At 34.5% G+C, this 8610-nt stretch overlaps 1 pseudogene across 1 annotated transcript; it reads right to left on the minus strand.

The window, feature by feature from the left end:
- Positions 1 to 568: 568 nt before the first annotated feature.
- LOC149545353 (RAN GTPase-activating protein 2 pseudogene) lies at positions 569 to 2508 on the minus strand (annotated as a pseudogene). Its single transcript, XR_016353573.1, has 2 exons — positions 2384 to 2508; positions 569 to 2239 (listed from the first exon to the last, which is right to left on the minus strand). The product of XR_016353573.1 is annotated as an RAN GTPase-activating protein 2 pseudogene (transcript).
- Positions 2509 to 8610: the final 6102 nt, after the last annotated feature.

The following is an 8610-nucleotide window of genomic DNA, read 5'->3' on the forward strand; positions in this document are numbered from 1 at the left end:
CATATTACAACTAAAATTAACTTTCAGGCTCTATCATTGTCAAATTTAGGTAAATCCTAACTGATTCATGGATTGGAAGAAGACAAGCTCTCACTTCAACAAAACTAATAATTTGTTTTGTCTTTCCAAGATTTACATTTCAAGTTGCCGAACTTATTGTTTGTAATTATAGATAACTTTTGTGCTCCATCATTTGCGAAAGTTAGGTGAATTTTAACTCAACTTGAATAGGTAGTTACTCTAAGTTTTTGATTTAAGCTCACTCGGTTGAATCATAGATTTAAGGACTATATGTGTAGCCAAAGAGAGGTATCTACATGTCCGAAGATTGATATAATGCTAAAAAGAATCCAACATAACATTTCAATCCCTTTTTCCTTTGAAATAGAGACACCCAAACACTGGAAATGTGTAGAAGCAAGCTAGAATGAAGGCATTGACACAAAGCATGGAACATAAATACCTATCTCTCACCAACAGAAACACAAAACCCATTTCATCTTACACCGAGACCCTGCAATCAAAGAGAAACCTCACACAAGTCCACCAACAATATTTTTAGAACAACTTGAACTAAAATAAAATCAATGCATTAAATTACAGATGATAAGTATAATAATCACATTAAGAAGCATTGGCATCAATGTTCACAAACAACACATAAACATAGATTCACATAACAAAATTCAAATCTTCAACCCTGGTCCAAATTACATCGGGGCCAGGGGTCACGCAAGGGAATTAACAAGGTGTTTAGGGGATACGACAGTTTTCTACTAACTACATCAGACAAAAGACCACATTGACTATATGTTCTAGGAAACAAAAGATGACCGACATCAGACTAGTACAGGTGAAATTAAGGAGAATGGGCCTTCTGTTTGAAGACTTTAACAAATTTTTCCAAATTTCTTTGAAATCGAAACCTGTTGCAGCGCTTTTAATCATAAATGCCATACCACTTTAGCTCGCTGTCAGTTTCATAGTCACTATCACTGAGACCCTCATTCTTATATTGATACAACATGTGACCATCATATTTATATTGATACAGCACTCCAAGAACATATTCACCCTTGGTACCTTTTCTTAGCACATCTTTGACCGTCTCAATTCCTTTTTTAGTAATGAAATTCCCATGAATAAAAAGCCGACTGAAATCAGGCTTGTCTGCAACAGCCTCAGCAGCAGCCTTAGCCCCAATTCTAGAGATAGCAATAGTACTCAAATCAAGCACTCTAAGCTGCTCATGACCTTTCGAAATTGCTTTGCATATCATGATTGTTCCATCGTCCTTGAGTTTGTTTTGTGCTACAACAAACTTTTTCAACAAGCTTTTTTCAGCAAGGCATGCAGCCAAAGCTGGAGCGGCTTTTGGAGTGATACCGTTTCCAGCAATCGTAAGAACTCTTAGAGATGGAGCAGCATCCTTGAGGCTGTCCGCAATGGCAATTGTGCCTTCATCCTCAAGATTCATATAGTTTAAATGAACTTTTGTGAGACCTAGGTGTCCACGGATGACTTGGCTCAGAGAAACACCACCGGCAGTCCCAAACATGTTATCTGATAAATTGAGTGTTTTCAACCTGCAGCCTTGGCTCAAAGCTCCTACTAAAGCTTTAACACCTCGGATACCTATATAACTCCCTGAGAATTCAAAATCCTCCAGAGCAATGCATTTCTTTACAAGCGCTGAAAAGACCTCTGCCGCATCATCTTCTGAGAAGTTGTGACAAAAACGCAAACCCTTAATCCTTTCAATAGATGGAAGAAGCTCACAAATGAATCTAGCAGCTTCTTCGGAAATCTGGGTATATATGAATTTCAGATTTTCCAGCGTCTTCTGAGATTTCAAGAGTGGTCCAAAAGCTTTAACTCCCTTCTCTCCCAATCGATACAGAGCAAAAGTCAAGGATCTCAGCATGCACCTTTCTAAAGCAGATGACAATATTGCAATGACCTCAAGTGCTTCAGACTCGGACCTTCCGACCACAAAATTTAAAAGTTCCACCTCTGTTAAAGTTTTCTGAATACCCATCAAGACTCTGTTTGCGACATGGGCTGCCTCTGTTCCAAAACTTATGCTTCTAAGGCATAACTTGGTACAAGATTTCCCGGGTTCTTCCAATGGCCTGAAGATGTCAATAGCTGAATGTTCGTCAAGAAATCTTCGTTCCCCAAATGACATCTCAAAAACAGTTTCTTTCACTTCAACTAATTCAGCTAATGATTCCATGTTCTGCAAAAAAACAACCCCAAATAGGATTTTAAAAATAAACAGATTTGGATACAAACATATTACAATTAAATTTATAAAATATTAGAAGTTGCAGGCTAACGACGATGAAATACAGCTGAAGGGTTTATCTTGCAGTCCACATACCTGGGGTTTACAAAATTGAAACAGTATGAATTGGAAATGTTCCAAGAAGCAATCTGCGGCAGTTTGGCTTGCTCGAAAAGTTACACTATTTCCATTAGAAGACTGGAATGTGTAAACAACAAAAGAGGGCTCCGAAATTTAAAATAAAGAATCAAAAAATTCCCAAAAATAGCTACTGTCAGAACAGCTGTTACAAATTTATCCATTTTTTTTCGCTATATTCGCTCCTTAAATTCGAATTAGACAGATCGACCTGTCCAACCGACTCAACAAGTGATATGAAACCGAAGCGCCCTCAGAATATTTATAAAAATTTATTGTAGCCGTTACAAAGTCGGCCGATATCCTCCATAATTACAGCTAAATGCAGTAAAATTTAGAAACAGAATTAAGAACATCAATTATATCTCATTTAATAAAAATATTCAATTATCTTGCATTAAAAAGTTTGTTTTGAAAATCTAATTATTATTTTTAACTAAAATGTTTGTTTTGAAAATACAATTATTATTTTTAGTTAAAATAATTGTTTTTAAAATAGAAAGAAAATTATAATAGCAAATAGTAATAAAGTTTTTTCACAAAATAATAGAAACATAAAATACTTTTTGGGTTGTGATATGATGAATATTTTAAATCTTTTTTGAGAAATATGTATATGCTAGTCTATATATGTAGACACATATTCATTTAAGATATCTATGTATACATTATCTATGAACTATATATAAGATTTAATGTGTACATGTGCACTATAGATATCTATATATACATTTGTGCACATATGTCTATATGTCTAGATATATGGTTGGGAGTTAATTTTCATTGACAAGTCAAAGAGAACCACCATTATATTAAATGATGAAAGTTGCATTCCTAGTTAGTGGAAAATTCATAGAAAGTCGTGGAACAAAGCCAAATTTAGGGAAAGTGATCACCTGAGATATGTCCTTAGAGGAGATGACCCTTCTAGTTTAAAATCATGTATATACTCCTCACTCTAGAGACCTGGTTAGGTTGTATCTTATATGCTTGAACATAGTTTGCAAAAAATCTAGACTGAGAAAGATTAGTGAGTGACAACATGAAAAGATTAAAAGCATGTGTAATATCTTGTTTGTTAAAACCAATAAGATAATTAGGTTGTCTAAGTAAGAATGCTAAAATTTTACTTATTGGCATCACCCATTTGGTTACATATGAAGTCTCCCAAATTAGAGAACAAACATAAGAAGTTGCTATTATTTTGGTAAAAATAACTATGAATGAAGAAGATGTTAAGCAACCTCTAGCATCCCCTTCTAGGGATTCACAATATAATGATGATCAAGATAATATAGAGAATGTGGATAATGAGATACCCTCGGAGAATAAGCATGGTGAAAGAGCCTTAGTGGCTAAATTATTTATTTTAGATGATTACTTCTTCAACATAACTAGATTAAAGTTGTATGGTTCATGGTAAAAGGACCATTAGAAGACCTTCTAGAGAAAACACATTGAATGGCTAAGTGGCATTGATTTGAGTCATCTTTGTGCCATTGAAGTAAGGAAAACTGTTAAGGAAAGTGGGCTGTTACTAATCCCTAAATGGAATCTACAGGTTTTCTTGTTAGATCATATTAGACAATAGTAGGACACACTTTTTCCTTGCAATTTGAAAAGGACGATGGATTCATAGATCTAGATAGACCCAACTTTGAAAGCATTAGGAATATGTGTAAAAGATCTGAGTGCTAATAGACCCCAAAGTACTTGTGGGAGTAGAAGAAAAGATGATCAAGGGGCGGTAGTTAGAAAAATAATGGACATGTACTACTTTAGAGCTTGACACTCACACCATGCATATTATGAAGATGGCCATGGTTGCTACCCAACTATTTGAAAAGAGACTAAATATATATTGCTTGAGGAAAGGGGGAAAAAATTATGCTACATACACAAAGGTTTTGACCTTGAATGCATAATTAAGGAACACCTTAGAGAATAAGATCTTTTCTCCTAGAAATAATATAGTAGAACAAGTGGATTCATCTTCTCTAAATGAATAAATTGCAACATTAAAGATGGAGCTTTAGGAGGACAATGCTTAGTTAAAAAAAACATATGAGTTGTCTTAGGTCACATTGGAAACCAAGGACATAGTGAAAATAATGAATAAAGTCACATTGTCTCATTCGTTAAAGGCAATTCTTGAAAAGTTGCAAGTTTTGTATAATGTTTTTCTCATTGTGTATGAGGCTATCAACCTGGGTGAAAATTTCCTAAAAGACTTCAAAGAGTCAAATGAGACATGAAAATTATTAAGTGAGGATATTCATCAACTAAAAGCTACCATAAACTTCACATTAAGTGTACCCCATCAAATCAAGAGTCTATGCAAAACATTTGATTTTCTTGTAACTAACATTCACTACTTGGAGGGGAGGGTGAAGGTTATAAAATGCAAGTATTTTCTTAAGGAAAAGAATAAAAATGTTAAGATCTAGAAGCTCAATTTATAGAACCAAAGAGATGAGAAAAATAATATTATTTATTGATTAATTTAATAATGATAAAAAATACATAAATAAAATTTCCATTAAGACCACAATGTAGATATGCTTGAATATATAGGCAATGCATGATAACTATGAGATATGCTTGAGATAATCTATCAACTAGACAAGGTCCAATCACATCTCCAACGAAGGTGGATTATCCTCCATTGTACAAAAAAGTATGTACAACATATGCAACAATAAGAGGATGATAATGTAATAGGGGAACTAAGTGGATCTTATACAAGAAGAGGTATGCGATGATTACTAGCTCCTCCTCAAGTGGAATTCTCCAACACCATGTGCTAAAATAAAATATGAAATCTTATATGTCTACATGAAAATTAATCCAAATTCATTTTTCTATATAAACTTAAGTAAAATATATTTAGTGAATATTTAATTATACTACCACCCCTTAAGTGTAACTCAGGGGAATCCTCTTAAGCTCACAAGGCTAGGTGAGTCCTAACTACTAGGCCATGTTAAGTACTCATGAACAATATGTAAGTGAAAAAAAAAAAAAATTTCTCATAAGGAAGAGAAAGAGGGAAACCTCGTGAGAAAAAAACCCTCCTCAGAAAAGAGAGAAAAATAAACAAGATGCATGCATGGACGGAGGCAAACAAGACTCCCCTATTATGACATGCATCATGCATAGACAACCTAGAATCCCCCCATAAAAAGGAAACAAGGAGATATGATATCCACCCCATAATTAATAATGTCCTTCAAGTATGACAAGTGCTTGAAGGTCCAAAAGGTAGAACCATGTGTATAAACAAAATTTCTTCCTTTGGGAAGGAGATGAACAAGTATAGATGTAAAAAAATTCCAAATATTCATAGGAGAAAGGAAGAGAAATCCAAATGAAGTATGATGTCTATGAAGTATGCTCATGTATGAAAATGCCATTGGTTGATGAAGTTTCCGTGAACTAATCAGGATCAAGACTTATAGAAGGCACATCAAACAAGGAACCACTTATAACTTCTTGGGAACAAACCCAGAAGACAAAGATGTCTCCTCGAAATATAAAGAAGGAAGAGAAGCAAAGTATCTCCCCCCTTCCCCAACATAGAATGTAAAACCATGATAGATGCTCCTTGTTTAATGTAGAAACTGCACTAGGAAAAATTAATGGTTTTCCTCCCTTTAGGTAGAATAATGCCATAAGTGTATAAAATAATCCTACCCAATCTCTAGGAAGAGCCCTCAAAATATATGATGTCTCATGAAAATAAATAGGAATCTCTAAATCATGATTATGATCAACTTGAACCATGCATTGTGACATCTCAAGTGAGTTTGAGATTCATGAATGTCAATCTCTAAAGATTCAAATGTCTTTTCTAAAGTGAAAGAAGCCTCCTCCAAATGTAATAATATAAAGGATCTACAATCACATCAAACTCAAGAGTAGGATCAATAGAGAATGGTGAGCATTAGAGTGTTCCCTCATAATGACTAAAGAAGGATCATCCTCAACAAAGAAAGGACTAATGTAATCAATTATGTCTCCCAAATATTTAATGCAAGAATCCAAAAAATAATCATGTTATTTATGTAAAGAATGTTGGAATTCTAACAAGGAAAGTAAGATGCTAAGATTGGAGGGTGGGGGATGAATCTGGATCTATGAAACTTGTACTACTTCAAACATTAACCATATTTGACATTATCACCATAAACCCTTATCTCATATTAACCTTATATCAAATCAAACATTTATTGCAATATAATATCATATCTATTATCTACTTGCATGAATAAAACATGTCAACAATAGATGAAAATGTTACACAACGATTTGGTAATGTAGAAAACCTCCAAGGTGAAGGTAAAATTGTGGTGGGGATGACACCCACAAACCCTTCACTACTACAAAAATAAAGTGTGCCTATTAGGGAAACAAAGTTTGATCAGCTCTAATGATCTACTCTGAGAGGGGTGTGCCATGTTAAGAGCTTACAAGACTTAATCAGTTTACCTTGATTAAAAGATTTCAGCTACACAATTAAGTGGACATTTTGTTAAGAGATTAACATATTTCCTTTAGGACAACTTTGCTAAGAGATTTACTCTGAAACACCTATTAAAATGAATCAATACCTTAATCTTATAGTCTACACTTGAATGATGATAATAGATCACCTCTTTCCAATCTGACATCATATCTTTATAATGGATGTGTGCACTGAGATGGGGTACAATTTAGTGGCCACCACAAAAAAAAATGTTAATAAATTGATCGAGTTATGAATAACCTGATCGAGCTATTTAAAATTTCAAAAAGTGGTCAGGCTTGGTTACCAAGCCTAGCCAAAATACATTAAAAAAAACCCAATTGGGTTTTGAAGAAATAAAAATAGGCTTTACTGTGGAAGCCATAACTTTCACATTCAAAGTCCGATTGACTCTATTCAAAATGAATTCGGAAGATATTGAGGAGATCTACAAAATTATGTAGATTAATCAATCTTATGTCACTAATTATTTATTTTCCATCAGTTTGAATTAAGTGTAGTTTGAAATAGGTAGTCATTATTTTCCAAATGCATAATCAATAGGTAAACACAAATGCTAGCATATTTTTAATTTTTTCTCTATATAAAACAATCACACTCACTCACTTGTTAAGATAAACCACTCACTTGTTAAGATAAACCACAGACAGAAATAAAAACTACATGCAAATCTAACCAATAACAGAAAATAATAGAACACACATAAATGAACACAAGGCACCAAGATTTAACGTGGTTCACCCAATCCCTAGGCTATGTCCACCAAACAGCAAGTCCGATCTTATTACAATCCAGTGATTACAACTTGATTACAATCTGTAATCCCTTACAGCTCAATACTGCCGCAAGAACCAATTTCGTATCACAACATTATGAAAAATACCCAACCCTAAGCCCTTTTATACAAGTATTAAACCGCTTTAGGGTTATAACATGTTGGCCATATGTCGGCCATAATATGTCGGCTACCATGTCGGCTACTGCCCAAATTTTTTTTTTTTCGGGGTGATGCCCCGAAACCCACTATTTATGAAGTATGTACAGTACTTTCCTGATCAATCACCACAATCTAACATCACTCACTAACTAAATAACCCCTAATTTCTCTCTCTCTCTCTCTCTCTCTCTCTCTCTCTCTCTCTCTCTCTCAAAAACCTTTCTAATCCCTTACCTATCTCTCTCTAACCCCTAATCCCAAACCCCCTGCTCTATCTCCTTGACCTCTAATCCTTGAAGTGGGAACTTCACATAGACAGAGAAAGGGTTAGGTATTAAGGGTCATAGAGAGATGGGAAAGGGGTTATGAAGAGGTTAGATAGATAGAGAAGGAGGTTTAAGAGAGAGTGAGAGAGAGATACAGAGAGTGAGGGAGAAATGAAGTGATGGAGATAGAGATTACGGGGTAGGAGAGAGAGAGAGAGAGAGAGAGAGAGAGAGAGAGAGAGAGAGAGAGAGAGAGAGAGAGAGAGAGAGAGAGAGCTTAAGGATAACAAGTTAGACAAAGAGAGAGAGAGGTTATGAGTTAGTTAAAGAATGCAATTGGTTAGGAGGTAGTAAGAGAGATATATCAAGATTTATTTAGTTAGTGAGTGAGTGTGTGTATGTTGAGAGAGAATTAAAAATATGTTAGCATTCATGTTTACCTATTGATTCTACATTT

The sequence above is a fragment of the Cupressus sempervirens genome, chromosome 7, assembly GCF_028749045.1.
Source record: "Cupressus sempervirens isolate cs-2001-9-10 chromosome 7, ASM2874904v1, whole genome shotgun sequence".
Classification (NCBI taxonomy): Eukaryota; Viridiplantae; Streptophyta; class Pinopsida; order Cupressales; family Cupressaceae; genus Cupressus; species Cupressus sempervirens.